This window comes from Cryptomeria japonica, chromosome 5 (genome assembly GCF_030272615.1).
Source record: "Cryptomeria japonica chromosome 5, Sugi_1.0, whole genome shotgun sequence".
NCBI lineage: Eukaryota > Viridiplantae > Streptophyta > Pinopsida > Cupressales > Cupressaceae > Cryptomeria > Cryptomeria japonica.
The window spans coordinates 916855593-916876642 of NC_081409.1; positions in this window are offsets into that span (position 1 = coordinate 916855593).

Here is a 21050-nt window from a genome sequence, read left to right on the forward strand (position 1 = left end):
ATCTTTTCACAAAAAACAGAGATAGAAAAAGAGATGGAGATTATTAATGAGGAAGTGATAAAGTATGGGATGAATGACCTCTTATATCAGCAGGAAAAAAGTAATCTGGCTCATTATGAGGAGGATTTAGCTCGTGAAGAGATCTTCTGGAAATAGAAATCTAGGGATAACTGGCTTGATGCCGGTGATAGAAACATGAGTTTCTTTCACAATATCAGTAAACATCGCAGAGCATTAAACAAAATCAACAAAATCAAATTGGCATCAGGGGACTTTACTGACAACCTGGAAATTATTGCTAAAACTACTGTGGGATATTTTGAGACTATCCTTAATAATTGGGAGGGCTCTAAATGGGCCAAGGAGAGTGAGTTCTTAAAAATATTCCAAAATTAATATCAAAAGAAAACAATTTAATGCTCAACAAAAAATTAACAAAAGAAGAAGTAGAATTAGCCTTATTTCAAATGGGTCCAGACAAGGCCCCTAGCCCCGAGGGGTTCCCGGCTCTCTTCTATCAAAAATGCTGGAGCTTCATCGGTGGGGAAATGACTGAGGCCTTAGAGGGGATGAGAAACTCTAGGAAAATCCTTAGAGAACTTAATAATGCCTTCATCACACTTATCCCCAAAAAGAAGGTCGTGGAAAGTTTTGAGGACTTCCACCCAATAGCTTTATGTAATACTCTATATAAATTACTCACTAAAACAATGGCAAATAGATTACTAACCCTCCTCCCCATTATTATCAGTGAGGAGCAGATAGGATTTGTGCCAAATAGATCCATTTATGATGGTATAATCATCACCTAGGAGGCTCTTCACTCAATACAAAACAACAAATCTTCGAGCATGCTGATAAAACTTGACATCAAGAAAGCATATGACAAAGTGGATTGGTACTTTCTATGTAAATGTTTGGATGCTTTCCAGTTTAATAAGCAATGGATCAATTTAGTATTCGAATGTATCGCAACTCCAAGGATATCAATCCTTGTCAATGGGGCCTCGAAGGACTTCTTCAAAATTTCCAGAGGCCTCAGACAAGGGGATCCCCTCTCCCCCTTCCTCTTCATTATAATGGCTGAATCTCTTGGGAGGTTGATCAACAGGGCTAGAGAAAAGGCTCTGCTCGTTGGTATAAAAATCACCTCTAACATGGAGCCTATCACCCATCAGCAATTTGTGGATGACACCATGTTGTTTGGATCAAGTAGCCATATGGAGGCTTATGGAATTAAAAATATTCTGAATAACTACACTAACATCTCCGGTCAAGAAATCAACACTATTAAGTTTAATATAACTTTCTTTAACACAAACAAAGAACTTCGAACAAGCATTCTAAAAATCCTTAAATTTAATGAAGGAGAACTGTCGTGTAAATATTTGGGTCTCCCTTTAGACAAAGGCACTAGATCCGCTAGTCTCTGGAACCAAGTTGTGTCCAAGATCACAAACAGAATATCCTCTTGGAAAGGCAAATGGCTTTCATCTGCTGGAAAGGCCACTTTGATCAAGGCGGTCCTCTTGGCCATGCCTATTTATCAACTGTCATGTATGGACCTACCTGCTTCCAAGAGGAAGGAAATAACTAGTCATATCAGGACCTTTTTTTGGCAAGATTTAGAAGATAAAGCCAGACTTCCGCTGATTGCCTAGGACAAGATCTGCTTACCCAAGGAAATGGGTGGCTTAGGCATCAAAGACCTTCTTATTCAGAGCAAAGCTTTAGGGGCCAAGTTAGTATGGTGAATATTTTCTAACCCCAATGCTAAATTGGCCCGCACCCTTTTCAACAAGTATCTGCACAACCCAGACCCAATAAGCATCTTCAGAACTGCCCACCCTCCTAAGGGTTCTAGAATTTGGAACTTTATGCTAGATTGTAGAAGCATCATTTCTGATAAATTAACTTGGTCCATTGGCAATGGACAGGATGCCCTATTTTGGAGAGACTCCTCAGGTGCTTTCCCACCCCTCATCACTCTTCCTAACCTAAAGTCAATTATTCCCACCCTGGAAGGACTGTGGGGATCTCATGTAAAAGACTACATTGAAGAATTTAGCATTGGACATTTGAAAAAATGGAGATGGAAATCAGTAATGCTTCCTGATATTCCGGCCATGGAAAGCTCCTCCTTATCCCAGATTTTGGCCTCAAGAAATATTGCCCTGACTCATGATTCTGACAAATTGATATGGGCTGGCTCTAAAAAGGGAAGATATGAATCAAAGGAGGGATAGAAATAGATTCTTAACAAAAAACATACCCCTCACTCCAACCTACCTTTACCATTATGTTGGGATAAAAGGTGCCTTTCGAAAGTAGGTTTGTTTGCTTGGTTGGATATTCAAAACCGAATCCTTACTTCTGAAACTTTTAAGAAATTGGGATATGAAGGGCCAAGTAGATGCCCTTTATGTGAAAAGGCAGAAGAATCTTCTAATCATCTTCTGGTGACTTGTGATTATGCTCATAATTGTTGGGGTTGGTTAAGAAAGCAATTGATTTGGTACTCCCCCATCCCTAATAGCATTTTGGATCTTTTTTATGCCTGGCTAATCAGGAACATTGGTAGCATGTTTGAACATTTATGGGTCATAACCCCATCTATCATGATTTGGGAAATATGGAAAGAGAGAAATAGGAGGATTTTCAAAAATAGCAAAATACAATGGTATCAACTGGTCAATAAAACTGAAGCCTCAGTAGTTGAATTAGTAAATAACCAAACCCTAAATCTCCAGAGAGACATCAACATGTCTTACTGGGATGAAAAAATGAGACTCAGATGGAAAGGTCTAATAATCCCTCCCTTCATGGGTAGGGGTTCCCTAGCAAATGAGCTATCTTGTAAGAATTGTGAATGGGTCCCTCCTATCAAGGGATGGTTTAAATTGAACTTTGATGGTGCCTCGCAGGGTAACCCTGTATGGGCGGGTCTTGGCTGTAGCATCCACAATTCAAATGGGGAAGAGGTGGCCTTCATGGCTCTACCCTGTGGTTCTAGTACCAATAACCTGGCCGAAATGCAAGCATTGGAAGCAGGGATTAACTTAAGCATGTTACTCAATATTAAGAAGATTGTCATTGAAGGTGATTCGGCTATTATCATCAATGCCCTCAGAAAGGGGTCTATGCCTGACTGGAAACTTAATGCTTCTCTGGAAAAAATCCTGACAAACATGAAAACATTTGACAGGACCATCTTTAACCACATTTACAGGGAGGGCAATAGGAGAGCTGACTTCCTTGCCAATTTGGGGGCTGATGGTAAGACATTGACTCATGTTGTTCCCAAAATCAACCCTTAATCAATAAGTTGTTATAATAGATGACTCTGCATATAAATCTCTATAACTAAAACCAAATCTTCAAAACTCTCCTGCCTCATTTCATATAGAATCACTAATACTTCTGACACATAATTAAAACCCTATACTCTTGTATCCATACACAATTATCACCTTAAACATGCTTATACATAACCATATACATTTACAAATATATATAGGTATATACATATACATAAGAATATATGTATATATACATAATGATATATAACACATATATATCAGTATATATATATATACACTATTCGGACATATATATATAAATTTGTACACTACTATAAAATCTACTCACTACATAGTGAATCAAGTGATCCATCTAAAATTCATGAATTGGGTATATAAAGATAACTGTGTGTAAATATAAGGGGAAGGTTATATATATACACAGGTATCTATATGTAGCGTCCTAAAATTGTGACACTTGCAATTTCGACTGCATTTCGATCTTCACGATGGCGACACAACACGCAACCTGAATGGAGACCCCAAAACTTGCTCACGACACTGAAAACTGCATTTTTCAAGCACCATTGGCCTGAACCTCCTTGCACCCCGCTGTCCCGGAGGTGGGACCAGAGCGCCCAACGCCCTGGTCCCTCAGGACCAGGGCGCCCAGCGCCCTGGTCCCTGGGTCCTATTTTGGGCCCGGTTTCCTAAGGGGCTCGGGTCTTTTTGTTTGCAATTTGGAAATATACTTCCCTGGTCGGCCTAAGGTCGGGAAAATCAATCTATCAGCCCTAATTGACAAGTATATAAACTACATTTTTCTCTCTCATTTGGATATAGAACGAAAGAGAATAGAAGACATACATGACGGAAAAAAGCGTGGAAACTATACTCAAGCATTCAAGCATTCAAGCAATTGATCATTCCAAGTCTCCATTCAAGGCTAAGTGTTGCATTCAAGTCAAGGATTCAACCATTGAAGAGGAGATCACTTATTACATGCTACATACTACAACATACAACATCTAAACCTTTGCACATAAGGATACAAACATCCTTAGAACAAGGTATTAGTACTTGTTTTACATTACAGTCATTTACATTTACAGCACTTGCTCATTTCTTGGTTAATTCCAAAACCGGGGTTTGACCTAAAGGCAAACCCCTAATCCCTAACCCCCCAATCGTCTTCGCTTTTCTATGTGTAGGTTGCAGGTACGCTGCTGAGATTGAAGATTTGGAATCCTTGTGCAGAGACGAACAGATCCCCCTTCGTTTCGCGGATTTCTCGGAGGACCGTGGCGCCGGGTGCCATCGTCCCGACAACTTTTTCTCAAATTTGCAGGACAGTGCCGTATCGACATTCTACTACTAATTCCAAGTCCGCAGCTTCATCCTATAACCTAAACTCAGTTTATAAGCGAATCTTTATGACTTTCTATGCATCCTTAGCTTAATTTCCTTAATCAACATTCTTTACAAAAGAGGGTAGCTTTGCTTTCCAAACCCTTGAAATTCATTTAGCATCCAATCTTACATTGTGTGGGATTGAATCTTATGAGTTTCAAACCCTCTTTTGAATGTAAAGTCTTCCCCCTAAGTGAAAACCCATCGAATCCTAGCGAACCTCCCTTCTCTCTCCTCGGAGTTAGAAGAGGGGAGACCAACTAGGGTTCGACAGCGATTTTCCGCTTTACATTTTGGTGAACCTGACGTGAACATCCTTTCTGATTATTCATGATTAGATCTGAAAATTGATTCCTTGATTACATTTCCATGTTTGATCTTTTGCAAAATTTTAGAGGTGATTGCATAAAAACCCTAAATTTTCTTTTTTTGAACATTGAACTTGCGAAATGTTTAATTATTAATGCTTGCTTCAGATCTGCTTTTCTATTATAAATTATCAATTCATATCTGTACTTTAATTTTGAAAATTAAGTGGTTAAATGTCAAAACCCTAATTTTTGAAACCCTCTTAATTCAACCTTTGTTTGACAATTTGACCGATCAAAACATCTCCAAATCAGCTGTAACTTTGGATTCTGCAATAAAATCACAATATCTTTCATCCCTAAAAATTTGGAAAAAAGTTGCGAGGACCGTGTTGTACTCCGAGCGCCATCGTCCCCGACATTTTTTTCAAAATTTCGGGAGCGAGATCTTGCTGTATTTTCCTGCTAAAATCCAGAATTTTGGCTGATTTTGTCAATTATAACACTTTCAAAATTACGGTCAAAGTTGGTCTTGTGATTGCTTGGTTTAAGGCTCCTAATCATTCAAAAATTGTTGAAATTGAAATTTTGTGTCAAAATTGTGTTCTTACTGTCCTAAATCTGAAAATTGTGTTTGCATTCATTCAAAATTTCAGTGCTTTATTCAAATTCTTGCATTTTGTGACTTTTGAAATTAAGTGCCTAATTACAACAACTTTGATTTCCGCTTTCAAAATTGAATTTAGCGTGAAATTGAGTCAATTTTTAAATTTCAAAACTTGCACTGCTTTTGACATTCCCTCTAAAATCATAAAATTCAAAAATTTCAGTTTCCCTCTCTTTTTCAAAATTCAAATTTTGCATTTTTCGACAATCTTGATAGGGTTCAATTTTGAGATTGCAACTTTAATTTGGCCTATCTACAGATCGTAAAATCCCTCAATTTTTTCAGATTAGCTCTAAAATCATCATACCTTTCATCCCTGCAAATTTTGAAAAAAGTTGCAAGGACCGTGTTGCACTCCGAGCGCCACGGTCCCGAACATTTTTTCCGAAATTTCGGGAGACTGTTGTGATTGCATTTAACAGCTTAAATATGGAAGATTGGCTGGTTTTACTGAAAATTGCTACCTCTAAAATCAAAATTTTCTCTCCTTCTCTAGTGCATGAGTTTTACAACAGTAAGCCCTACTTACACTATTCCCTTTAGATGAAGCCGTAGAATTAAGTCCTTCCGAGGTTTAACTACCGAGGAGATGGAACCTAATTTGAGTAGCCTTTTTAACAAGGACATGGGTAATTCCTCTAATCCTCCTAATGATGAAGAAGCTCCCCATGAAGTTTCTGTTGAACAACTTTCCAAATTGGATAACCAATTTGACGATTTTCACCAATGGATGTCTCATGAGTATCCCGATAGTCAAGCTCTTCCTTTAATTGAGGGTCTAAAACGTATGCTTCAAAGTGATAAGAATGGAATTGATGTTTTACGTGGTATCGCACACATTGTGGATTCGAATGTGATGCCTATGAAGAGTTGTGCTGAATCTTTAGGTTATACACAACCTCCTACACAAGTCAATCATTCTATTCCTTTGACCACTTCTATTGCTAGTTTACCTACCTTTACATCAAACATCATGGCTACCTCTATACAAGACATTCCTCCTGTGATCACTAGTCATGGGGGCAGTCCTCCTTCTTCAATTAACCCTATTCCTTCATTCAATCCGACTTCTTCATTCATTCCTTCAATAAGTGTTCCTATTACATCTTCACAAATGAACATGACGCAAGGGGGCAATTCATTTAACCATTCCATTCCTCCTTGTAGTGTTCCTCCTATCCAATCATCCCCTATGGTTGACTATCATAGGGTCCCACCACCTTACTCTTTACCTTCTTTCAATAACATCACACCTCCATCTCAATCTAACACACCTAATATGAACTCTTCGACTGAAGCTACCATTAATAATCTTGCACAAACTGTCTCTTCTTTACAGCAACAAATTGCCTCTATGAATCAATCTAAGTTTAGTGTGCCCACATTTGATGTTGCGAGCCCACTTTCTCTTGACATTGTTCGAGCTATTCCTCCTAAGCATGTTGAAATCCCGCATTTGGAGCTTTATAATGGTAAAGGAGATCCTCTAACACATGTTAAGACTTTTCAAACAATATGTACTGATTTTGCTTATGACCAAAGGTTGCTTGCAAAACTATTCACCAGAACATTAAGAGACAAAGCCCTACAATGGTATTGCTCGTTGCCTTCTTATTCTATTACTTCTTTCGAACAACTTGCAAATGCTTTCATTCAACAATTTCAAAACAATATAAGTCCTAAAGTTACTTTGATTGATTTAATGCATTGTAAACAAGGTGTTAAAGAAAAAGTGACTGATTTCATTGGTAGATATAAGCATTTGTATGCTCAAATTTCTTTTCCAGTGCCTGATAATGATATTCAAAGAATCTTTATTTCTAATTTGCAAAAAGATATTCGAGACAAACTTCTGTTTTCTGAGTTTACTTCTTTCCAACAGTTGTGTGCCACTCTTCACAATTATCAACTGACTGTGAGTCAAATGGAACAATCACATCCTATGGCTCCGAGTGATAAGGGTGATAGCAGTCAACAACCATTTGGGAAGTTTAAACCGAACAGAGATTCCATCAAATTCAATGAAAACATCATCAACAACAATGTGAATGCAGCATCAGGTGTGCCTCCTATTTCTAAATTTTTCAGGAAAGAAAGAAAGTATACTCCTTTGAATGAATCATTGCATAGTATTATGAATAAGTTATTGGGACAAAATGTGCTTACTCTTCCTCCTATAAGACAAATTCATCCTGCAAAGATTACTTCACCTTATTTTGATCACAAATCTTTTTGTCACTTTCATCGTCAACCTGGGCATGATACTGAAAAATGTTTTTCTTTAAAGGGTAAAATTCAAGATTTGATTGATAATAATACTATTTCTGTTTCTGGAGTGAATGATAAAGGCAACACATCTGTAGCTCCTCCTAACCAAAATCTTCAGATTTTTACTGATCCATTACCTTCTCATACCTCTCATACCTCTAATGTGATTGAGGCTAATGATTCCTCTTTCTCATCTGATGGTCTTGTGTCTATGACTCCGAATGTGATTAACTTTGTAGAGCAGCAAGAAAACCCTAAAGAACCTTCCATCACATTTGATTCTAGTGAAACCATTAGAGCACCTGATGGTCCTTTATACATAGTTGCAAAAGTCAAAAATACACCTTGCCGTGGAGTGCTTATTGATCCTTCGTGCATGGTTAATGTTATTACTGAAGAATTTCTTTTTACTTTGCAATTGAATCAAGTGATCTATGACAAAACAGATGTGATTATGAAACTATTTGATGCATTTTCTTCTCCTGCAATTGGTTCTATTACATTGCCTATTGAGGTCCATAATAAATCTCTTGATGTGAACTTTGCTATTATTCCTTCTTCCGAACAATTTCGTGTGAAGCTTGGCTATCCTTGGCTATCTTACATGAAAGCTATTGCTTCTCCTATTCATAAGTGTTTAAAATTTCCCCATAATGGTGAAGTTGTTACTGTCAATCATAGTCTCTTTAAACCAGCCGAAAGAACCTCTAGTGTTCCTATTGATTACTTTTGGCCCAAACAATTCCAATCTCTTCCTCCGCGAAGTGATCATCTTTTCAAATCTTATCAAAAGTGGAAAACAGATATGATCCTATCTCTAAGTGAACCTAGAACACCTAAACTTGACATTCCTATCATTCTTGAGAAGGAAATTCTTCCTTTGAAAGACAAAACTAATGTCTTTCCCCAAGAAGATTCCCAACCCGTCCCCATGGATGTGACTATATCTATGCCTAATAAATCTTCTAAAAATAGACCTACACCTCCTCGTCATGATGGACTTGGTCTTCTTCCTAAACCAAATATTCTCCCCTTATATGGAGCAGTTCCTCCTCCTTCTTTTTATAGAGAGAAGAGACCTTCTTCTTCTCCTATTATCCAGCCTAAGAGACCACAACCTAAACACCCAAGTGCTAAGGATGAGAACATTCCTCCTCCTCAGTCTTCTACACTTCCTACTAAGACTAGACGTAATCGTTCTGCACGGGAACGCCAATGAAAGCGTCATCTTAGGGCTCAAGCAGCTGCTTCTCAAACTTTACAATCTCCAAAAACACCTTCAACAAGCATTATTCCATTTTCTCCTCAGCCGGATATTGAGCCTAAATTTCCTAAACATAAGATGCATGATGGTCTTGATCCTGTGCGAGTTAAAGATCCTATTTTTATAAATCTTGATGATGATATAGATGAAAATGTTATGCATGATGAAAATGTTACTCCTCTTGCTTCTGATAGCGAATATGAACTTGTTGATGTTGATAACCATTTATCTAATGAATTTTCTAAAGCACTTATCCTAGCTCCTAGACAAGAACAATGTGGCTTGGAACATGAACATAGCCCTTGTTTGGATCTTGTGATAGCTCCATCTGCTGTGTTGGATGTTCCTCCTCTAGCGTGTTCCCTGCCTTCCCGAAACATGATCAGCAAGATCGGGGGGGTAGATGATGTGCTAGACTAGTTACATTAGCATGGCAGATTCTCTCCCCCTCTCTTTTGTTACTTCTTCTATATGTTATTCTCATTCTTCTATTTGTCGTCCTTAGTGTTGTCTACTTGAGGATGATGCAAAGCATTGAGATCTCTTTGGTCTCTCTCATGTTGACTTAAAAGACACATGTGTTCCCTTCTTCTAGGTGACCTTCCTTGATTGGGGAATGAAGAACAATTATGCATACATACATATGATATATATACATGAATTATCATACAGCATACCGACCCTGAGGAAAGTGAAGTCACCTTATGCTTTGTGTTTTGTGTCTATTATCCTTGGGTTTATCTCACACTTGGGGGCTAAATCCTTGCGATAACGTGCTCCTTTCCTTTCTCATTTCTTATGTGTATCACTACGTTAAAACAATCACCCCCGTTGAGGCATGTGCGATCGCTTTAACGTAGGGGGGCATACACCCTGTCTATCCTTTCAAAGATACTTGAAAATTTCTTGGCAAACTTAGCTTTGTCTTGAAGATTTTTGGTATTTCTTTTGCATGACTCATAGTGAGGGAACCTTACTACTGACAGTCATGGTTCTTCCTCGTGATCTTCCCTTTTACTTTGTCAATCGAAGTCGTAAGATCCTTAGTCCACTGGGGGCTTGGTGTATCTTGCCTCCTTGACATGGTGAAAGTCTTTCAACGTTGTTTCCTTGTACTTTACAGGAAGTATGAGCATACATACTCCCGCTAAAGTGGGGGCTAAATGTAGCGTCCTAAAATTGTGACACTTGCAATTTCGACTGCATTTCGGTCTTCACGATGGCGACGCAACACGCAACCTGAATGGAGACCCCAAAACTTGCTCACGACACTGAAAACTGCATTTTTCAAGCACCATTGGCCTGAACCTCCTTGCACCCCGTTGTCCCGGAGGTGGGACCAAAGCACCCAACGCCCTGGTCCCTCAAGACCAGGGCGCCCAGCGCCCTGGTCCCTGGGTCCTATTTTGGGCCCGGTTTCCTAAGGGGCTCGGGTCTTTTTGTTTGCAATTTGGAAATATACTTCCCTGGTCGGCCTAAGGTCGGGAAAATCAGTCTATCAGCCCTAATTGACAAGTATATAAACTACATTTTTCTCTCTCATTTGGATATAGAACGAAAGAGAATAGAAGACATACATGACGGAAAAAAGCATGGAAACTATACTCAAGCATTCAAGCATTCAAGCAATTGATCATTCCAAGTCTCCATTCAAGGCTAAGTGTTGCATTCAAGTCAAGGATTCAACCATTGAAGAGGAGATCACTTATTACATGCTACATACTACAACATACAACATCTAAACCTTTGCACATAAGGATACAAACATCCTTAGAACAAGGTATTAGTACTTGTTTTACATTACAGTCATTTAGATTTACAGCACTTGCTCATTTCTTGGTTAATTCCAAAACCGGGGTTTGACCTAAAGGCAAACCCCTAATCCCTAACCCCCCAATCGTCTTCACTTTTCTGTGTGTAGGTTGCAGGTACGCGGCTGAGATTGAAGATCTGGAATCCTTGTGCAGAGACGAACAAATCCCCCTTCATTTCGCGGATTTCTCGGAGGACCGTGGCGCCGGGTGCCATCGTCCCGACAACTTTTTCTCAAATTTGCAGGACAGTGCCGTATCGACATTCTACTGCTAATTCCAGGTCTGCAGCTTCATCCTATAACCTAAACTCAGTTTATAAGCGAATCTTTATGACTTTCTATGCATCCTTAGCTTAATTTCCTTAATCAACATTCTTTACAAAAGAGGGTAGCTTTGCTTTCCAAACCCTTGAAATTCATTTAGCATCCAATCTTACATTGTGTGGGATTGAATCTTATGAGTTTCAACCCCTCTTTTGAATGTAAAGTCTTCCCCCTAAGTGAAAACCCATCGAATCCTAGCGAACCTCCCTTCTCTCTCCTCGGAGTTAGAAGAGGGGAGACCAACTAGGGTTCGACCGCGATTTTCCGCTTTACACTATATAATCCATCCATTTAAAAACAAATATATTCACCACCTTTATAAACTCAAATATCCAAAATTAGGAATAAAACAAACCCCGACCAACTATAAAGATTTCCTCAAATATCTTCAGACAATCATATAACAATGAAGAGACTTTAGATTTTTTAAAAATATTAAACGAAAAAGAAGATGGGAAAAACTCGTATAAGATAATAATTGAGATCATTACCCAAAGCAAATAGCAATAATTAATTTGATCTCTATCTTTGCCACAATAAATAATAGAGATAGTATCAGTCACCACTGATGATTATGCCATGCATTTAAATTCTCGAAGATCTCTGTCACGGGAATAATTGGTCCATAACTTAAAATATGGCCGATCATTATTGGGGTGGGCGGGGTCCCCTAGATTAAGGATTAATCAACCCAAAATTATGAATTAAATAATATTAAAATGTAGAGTATGTGAGATCCCCCTGTTGTCTTAATAATTATGAGCTGTCAGAGATCTTGATTGTAGAGTATGTGAATGCCTCTATGTTCAAAATTATTTCGGGCTCCTTCTCATGATTTTACCTCTGCGGTCGTATCATTTTAGGATATGTATTTTTTTTCGAAAACCAATGAATTCCTTCCAAAGTGGAGTTTTTATAATTCATATTTTCAGATTATGATTCTATGGAGAGTTTAAAACATTTAGCCTCAAGCCTTAGCTTAAGGTCTGTCAAGCGGATAAGCTACTATTTTCCTATGAACCCGTGTGGTGATTCTTGTGATAATGGACACCCCAATTAAACTGTGTAGTTCAAAGAGACAAATGGCCTTTGAAGGAGCCATCACTCGGGATCGCCTTAAGCGCATTATGCGTCTCCCTCACACCTTGGTAATTGATGCTATGGAGAATATCTTAGGCCCTGATTTCCTTACCAACTCGGATAGAACTAGGGCCAATACGGACGTGGCCATCATGTTTCTTGTTGTCACTATGAGTTATACCAAAAGTCGTGAAGATACCAGTGCTCTGTGCAAAGAGGTCTTTGATGCCTCTATTCTGGGCGACCTTGAGAGGGTCTTAGTTAATATTGACAATGATGGGACTATTCCGTGGCCAAGGAATTACGACATTCTCATTCAGAATAATAGGCCAGTGCCTCGGTTTCCCATTATCTCCATGGATGGAGAGCCAATATCCCTGGAAAGGTCTGAGGTAATTAGCCGTAATGTTAACTTTTTGCTTTTCTTATTACATGTGAGACTCCCTCCTAAGCTGACATGCTTTGAAGACTACCTCAGAGCTGAGGGTCTGGTTTTGGAGGAGGATAGGGCTTCTTCTCCGTCCTCTAGGGAGGATTGAAGTGACTCTGCTTTCAGGGGGAGCATGCTTCCTTTTTTGATATAGCACTACAGAGGTTGGTATAAACGTGGACTTAAAGTAAAATTACAATTATAGTTATCTGTATTATGTTTGAGATAGCAAATAGTATAGTAGTTTTAACAAACAAACTTAAGCATCATATAAAAAAAAACTTAATTAGTATGATATTTTACAAATTATTGTTACCAAAGGAACATGAAGGATTAGCTACTATATAGATATACATCACAAACTTGCTATTAAAATAGTTAATTAGATATTCTAGATAGCATACTACTTCGGGTATCCACTTTGATTTATTTCAAGGGACATCTGCTGGAATTTTATTGCCATCTGTTGATGTTTTCTATATTCTGATGTCTCTATGTCAATTTTAAGCTGGCCAACTTTACGTGGCTACCTTGCAAACTGTGAACTCCTTATGCTATAAAACTTCAGGGCAAGGGAGGATGGATTATATGAATCTCCCCTCTCCCACTCTTGTTGTTGTAGCCTAGATTTTACCATTACTAAGGATAATGTCCAGGAGCATAAACAAGAGTCGGAGGACTGAGGTTTTATGGCAGGAAGGACCTCTTGACAACTTTGCTCTATCCTGAGCATATCTGGTACTTAAAATTATGTCTCTAAAATTTACTATTTTCTAAAAATTTAGGAGATGTGTATTCTTTGGAAATAATTTAAGGTTTTATCAGGCAATAAACTATCGACTGATACAAATTGCAAGATAATACAAACATAATTGTCAAGCTGTGGAACAACTGACATTGCAGGTCGAACAGGTTGTTACTAACAAATTTGCCAAGTGTTTGAATAACTATTATTGCAGGCTACCAAGTGACCTTGGGCAATCTTGGAGCAACTCTGAATCACTATAGAACAACTTCAGCATTAAACAAGAGAGGTAGCATTTGGCTAATGAAAACATTTCTTTCTGGGCTTGTAAGGGAAGGAAACATTAAAAACCTTCCCACCTGATAACCCTGGCCCGGGGTTTTTTTCATGTATCAAAACTGGAATTTATCTAGAAATAAGCCAGACTTTGGTCCCGGGCAAGGCCGAAGGTTTTCTCGACTCCACTCTTACCTACCAGCGCCCGCATGAGTGGAGTTATGTATAATTTCATAAATAAATAATAAAATATCTGGCTTCGGCCTTTTACTGATCAAAAAAAAAAACTTTAATAAAAAATTATTAAAGAAAAAAATTTATTTACAAAGTTTGTTTTTTATTATTAAAAACAATATTAAAAAACATTTTTAAAAAATGAAATTTAATTAATTTAAAAAAAATAATCCGAAAAAATTATAAATTTATTAAAAAAAAAAAATTTTAAAAACCTGCAAGTCCGTACGTCCGTACGGCGGGCCAAGAGAGGAATTTTTTTCAACTCGAGGTAACGGAGGCCGATTTCGATGAATTGACAGTTGATCTTGGGGTTTTTGGGCCTTCTGAGCACAATGGCAATGACGGATTTGGCCAAAAATGCTCCAAAATTGCAAATCACTACTAGGACAAGTCACCACCCTCCACCTTCAAATGGCTCTAGATTTGGCCTCGGATGTCGGATTTGGATGAAACAAAAGGTGATTCTGATTTTCTCTAACCTCCTCAATCCAATGGTGACCTCATATTTGACCCAACAAGCTCCAATAATAACCTACAATAGAAAGCTCCAAAATGCAAAACCCTAAATTTCTCTCAATTGGCAAACCAATGGCACTCTAATGGCTTTGATACCATGTGATATTTTGCCAAGATCTAGAGGCAATGGAAAGAACAAATAAGAGAGAGCAAAATGGATGATAGGAATAAACTGTATTCTATCGAGATGAAATTACTAATCAATTGGATCAACAACTGTTACATACAATGAATATGAGCTTGCTTATATAGGAAAGGCTATATGGATATGTGAGCACACAAACATGACATGTGGCTCAATAAGAAAGAAGGGTAGGTAGGAGAAACAATATAATATTCCACATGAGGTGGATCACCCACTGAAGGTAGAATGTAACAACAAGACCACAACAGGTGGAAATTCTCCTACACACACTATCCCAATGTGGCATAAACACCATACCCAAACTACTATGGAATGCATGTACCTAAGTAAACTTAAGTAAGGTGTAATAATATCCAACATGAATAACTAATTACACCAACAAATACCTTTAGCGGGCCTATCACAGTGGGAAAAAGTAATCACACTGTGAGAACAACCCAAGTGAGTACAGCTAGACCTAAGCTTTCCGACTCACTCTAAAAAATAGGCCTGTCAGGATTAAAGTCTTGGAGGATGGGATTATTTGAGTTTTATCTTATGAGATCTCTCATATTGGACATTTAGTAGGGCATCATGGTCTCAATCATGCTTGCGTGACTACTTCTTGTTTCGGTACCTTGTTGGGCTATGTGTCTAAATCACGCTTGTGCGACTGCAAGGGATAATTCCAAACGAAAATCCTTACTACGAACCCTAAGATAGAATCTACCTAGTTCACCTCTGAAAGGGGGATAATCTTTGTGCAAAAGAGATAGTAACTCTCCCAAGACACTTGCCATATCGTGCCCCCATTAGCGTTTGGAGTCGGATAATATGGTGTTGAGAGTCCATTGTGTGAGACTCAACGACCATATTTTGATTAGCTATTAGGTGTGTACCTAAGTTTGCAAGCAAAGGTTTTCTCTCTCATCCAACTTCCTTAGGATTTAGCATGTTGTTCTTAAGGTCACATATCATATGACGTGTTTGTTATGTTTTCACCTTTGGCATTGAAATTGAAAGATTTAAAAACTGGAAAACACAATCAAAACATTAAACATCATTGGTCAAAAATTTGTCTATGCTCTGTCATAAGTTGTATGAGTTTCCTAGTTTGTCGTACAAGAAAGCTAGTTCTTCATTTTGTTCTATCTAAATTGTCGTATGAGTCAGATCAGCAAAGGTTCTTTGTTATCAATTTGCCATATGGTGTTCCCTAAATTATCATACAAGATTCTTAGTTTGTCATATGGGACTATCTAAATTGTCGTCTGGAGCTTATTAAATTGACATACGAGGTTTTGTCTCTGTCGGTCCATAGCTATCTTATTGCATCTCTTTTCTAGATCTGTCATGTTTGCTTGGTCAATTTACAATGAGCGTATACACTTGATATTTGTCATACTATGCATAGGTTGTCTTCTTGGTTCGTTTGGTTAAGTAATCTTTTGTCAAAATGAATTCTACAACTAGACACCCCAATATTTTCAAGTATTCATCTTCAACAAGTTCAAGATCTAAACTCTCAAAGTGCAATACCACCTTCTTTGATAAACTGATCACTCAAAACATAGTTTCTCATCAGGATCTATCATCCTCTATCACAAAAATACAAGGTTTGATCAGGATAACCTCATCCCATATCATAGGATATATCATTCCTATTGGACTTGGTCTTATCAAAAGTATCATCATTGCACTCCAACCTAAGATCGAAAAACTTACAAACTTACAAATACTTGAATTATATTTTCGTGTCATATCACTATATCATATCTACATTGATAGTCGGTCACTTATTGCAACACCTTTCAGACAATTGAATCCTTGCCCAATATTCAACACACGTGTATGCTTGTTTTAACTAGAGCACAGAGACGTAAGATCGCAGAAACAAAAATAGAAATATTTGAAATAGCTAAAGATCATAGGAACATGGCATACCAAAGTGAAATACAAGAAGAGGACATAACAAATCAACATATCAGAGAAATCAAACAAGATCCTAAATTCGATAAATTTATGGAGAAAATATTGGAGGGAGAAAAAGAAAAATACTTCCTAATGTTAGAAAAATCTAGTGCTACACTCCCCCAAGATTTTGATGTGAGAAATTTAGGACAAAGGAGAAGTGAACCTTTCCATGATAACGAATGACATGAGGAGATTTCCGGTCACAAAAAGGATGACACATCAATTCCTAATAACACAAGAACTAATAAGGAAACTTCAGTTCCCAAAAAGGATGACATAAAAATTCTCAACACTGCCAAATCTAATGAGGACACAAGAAAGAGTTGAAATGATATAAGAAGAGATCAAGATCATACTAGAATGCAAACTCATGGTTATGCAAGAATAAATCATGTGGATAATCCTCTCACAACTTTTAAACAACAAATACAAATGCTGCAAACACAGATTCAAGATATGCAGAGAGGAACTGTTAGAAGGTTCTCACTTCAAGAGATCTGTCCTTACCCGTTCGACATAAATCTAAAAATGATACCATTTCGTACAAGTTGTGAAACTCCTATATATGATAAATATAATGGAAGCATTGATCCCCAAGATCATATACGAGAATTTTGCATGATGAGTATGGAGTTTGCACATGAGGATACATACCTCATGAGGTTATTTCCAAAGAGCTTAAGTGGACTAGCTATGGAATGGTTCTCCAAACTTCCACCCAGAATTAGATCAGTTGCAGAATTAGTGGATGAGTTTGTTTCACAATATTCTTACAACATACAACATGAGGTCATAATGCTAGACCTATGTAATACTAAACAAAAGAGTGGAGAGCCTTTCATGATGTTTCTACAAAGATGGAGACGATTAGCTTCATGATATCCTCGTACGGTGCCAGAATACGAGAAAATGGACATATTCATCGATAATCTAAATAGACAAATGAGCTATCATCTAAAAATGCAATGTCATCAAAATTTTGAAAAGATGATTGATAATGGAATCAACATGGAGGAAGCTATGGTAAAGAAGGGTGAGTTGAAGCTATACAAAGAAGCAGTTGATCCTCCTAACAACAATACTAGTAAAAACAACAATGATAAGCCCAAATTTTGGAATAGAAATTGAAATGTTATCAACGATTGGATAGTGGATAACAATAATGTAAAACCAAAGCAAATGGTTTTCAATTTATCCAATCACTCAGCAGGGGCTCAACAAAATAACAATCACCAAAAATCAAATTTTAACAATTTCTTTCAAAGGAAATTTACAAACATTGGTGAGCCACTTGGGTCAGCATTAAAGATGCTCTCACAAACAAGTTGATTACCTTGCTAGAAGGAAGAAACTTTGAACCTTGGGTGAAACCCTCTTGGTGGAATGACAACCATTATTGTGATTTTCATCGAAACAAGGGACACCAAACGGATAATTGTCAACAGTTAAAACATCTCATCCAAGATTTGATTGATAATGGAGTGATAACTGTGGATGGACATACGACAAACGAATCTCATATAGCTTTCAAAACTCTACTTCCTAACTATGAGAAGGGTGAATCATCAGTAGCACATAATGGTAAGGGTAAATCAAAGGTGAACTATGCTCATGCATATTACAATATGGTAAATATGATTGTGGTTAAAGAGAAACAACATCAAGAACCTGCTCATGCTATCACAAGAAGCTAATCCAAAGTTGTTTTTCGGGTCCTACAACTAACATGTCATCCACTTAAAAACAATACAGTCTAGTGGATCAACTACAAAAAACTCTCGTGCAAATATCCATCTTAGAACTTTTAAGGCTTTCACCTACAAATAGAGAAATTATAGAAAGAGTATTAGTAGATACGACTATGTCCAAAGATCTTGATGTAGATCAATTTCAAACCATGGTGGGATACCTCACAACCCCTCATTTCTTATCATTCACCGAAGAATACGACATGTCCTTGCAACATCCCCATAATGCTCCCTTGCATATTGAAGTCCTCATTCATAAGACGAGCGTTAAATGTGTCCTAGTAGATGGGGAATCGGCTTAAACATTTTCTCATTAAGTCTTGTTCATTCTCTCGTTTATTCTGAAGATGCGGTTGATCCCCAAAAAAAGATCACAATCAAAGCATATGATGAAGAAGAGTGTTCCTCCAAAGGAATTGTCGTATTACCTATCAGAGTGGAACCTTTGTAGAAAGACACAGCATGCCAATTTCTATACTTGGATTTATCATACAACATACTTTTGGGAAGACCATGGATACATGGCATACAAGCTATTCTATCAACATATCATCAGTGACTAAATTTTCCATATAATGGGTAGGAAATCACGATCTCAACAGACTCTAATCGATTCCAGTGTTGTAGTAATCGAAAACCGTCTCAAGAGGTCATTGATACTAATAATAGGGAGGCATCATCTTCAAACACACAATCCAAGGAAAAATCATTTGCCTCAATTTTGTCAAGTATGGAAAAACAAATGCAACTAAGAGATCGAGGGAACAAAGAATATTCACTATCACAGTTACCAATTTCTTCTAAATCCTATGGAAAACCATCAAACTCTAAACATCAACCAATTGTGAAACATCTTCCAATATTTGATGGAGCATTTGTTAGTGTTGGGACCTTATCAAAGGAAACAAAGGACAAAGATGTGCTACAATGGCTATACAAGGATGAAGAAGTCCAACAAAAGATCAATAATGTTAGAATACCTACAGAAAAATATGGAAAAGGATTTAACATCCTTCAGAATATGGGATACACTGAACGGGTCCTATAGGAAAAAGAAAAGAAGGTATCTCATAACCTATACAACCTCATACTCAGCAAGCTATACACAAATTAGGCTTAGGGTATGGACAAGTTACTCTACAAGAGGACACATCTTCTAGGAAACAAAAAGATGAACATGATAACAGACAAAAGAAACTTGCAATTGAAAGGGAAGAAACATCTGCCAAACAACAAGAACAAACAAACATGAAATGGCAAAATAAGAAAGCTTCCAATCAACAAAAAACCCAAACTAAAGGCACTTCCCAAGCAGAGTTAACTCCTAATCAAATAAGACAAGAAGATGGCACAAATCAAGGAGAGTTGATAGTAAGATTGACATAGCTCAATATCAACCTAGAGGAAGTTTAATATGAGAGAAGAAAAGATATAGCAAGAAAAATAGAAGAAAAAAATCAAACGCTATATGAACAAATTAGTAGATTGCAAGCTCCAAATGAGACAGATTCTAATGTATGGGAATGAGATTCCTATCATTCTGAACAATTAGCTGAAGAAACTTGCCTTGAAGAGGATGTAGGTGTCGATGTAGTTCATGTGTATGCAAAATAAATGTTAGGAACTAACCCACTTGAATTAGAATCACATTTGGTCAACATGGACTTAATTGAGGACAATCAAGAGATACTTGCGAGAGGTCATTATGACAAGAGTATTGTTCTAGACATTGAAATACATATCACAAACTTTGACATCTCTATCATGAACATTAATACCTTTGAAGCATCTCAACCTGAGGACCCCTTACCTCTAATCCATCATGAACTTATTGACTGGGAAAATTAAAGACATACTGCCATTGATACCTTTCCTAATGACCATGCCATATCCTTATATCTTAATGCAATCGAACCCACAACAACTTTCACCAGGGATTTAAACAAATCATCTTCCAGTCAATTGGGTGCCAAATCTCCTAGTCGCAAAAGTAAAAATAAAGAAAACAATATCAGGTCTAATGTTGCAAACAATTTATTGACAACATTAGACCAAGGAAAAGTAAAAAGAAAAGATGCATCTAACGGTTAAAACCTCCTTGAGGCACCAAAAGATGGGAGATTTGACACCTTAGCTTAATATTATCAAGAGAGATTTGATAATATGATGAAACTATAAGGATCTGGTCAACTACTAAGAAGGGGGGTGAATCAGTAGATAGAAAATAAATTAAACTTTCACCAAACAAACTTTCAACTCAGAATCCAATCACTAAACTAATTGGTTTAGTCACTGTATCAATGATGAATACCAAGAGGGGGGGGTGAATTAGTATTCCAAAAATCAATGTACTTAAACACTTTGCTAGACTAACAGTAAACTGGTAAAATAGTTTAGCGGACAGACCAGTTAGCACACATGCAAACCAAATAGCAAATAATGCATTCACCCATAGAAGCACAAACACCATAGCACAAGAGATTTTGATGTGGAAACCCAAATGGGAAAATCCACGATGAGATGGAACTCACAAGTAACTATCTATAGAATAGGAACCAGACCGGTTA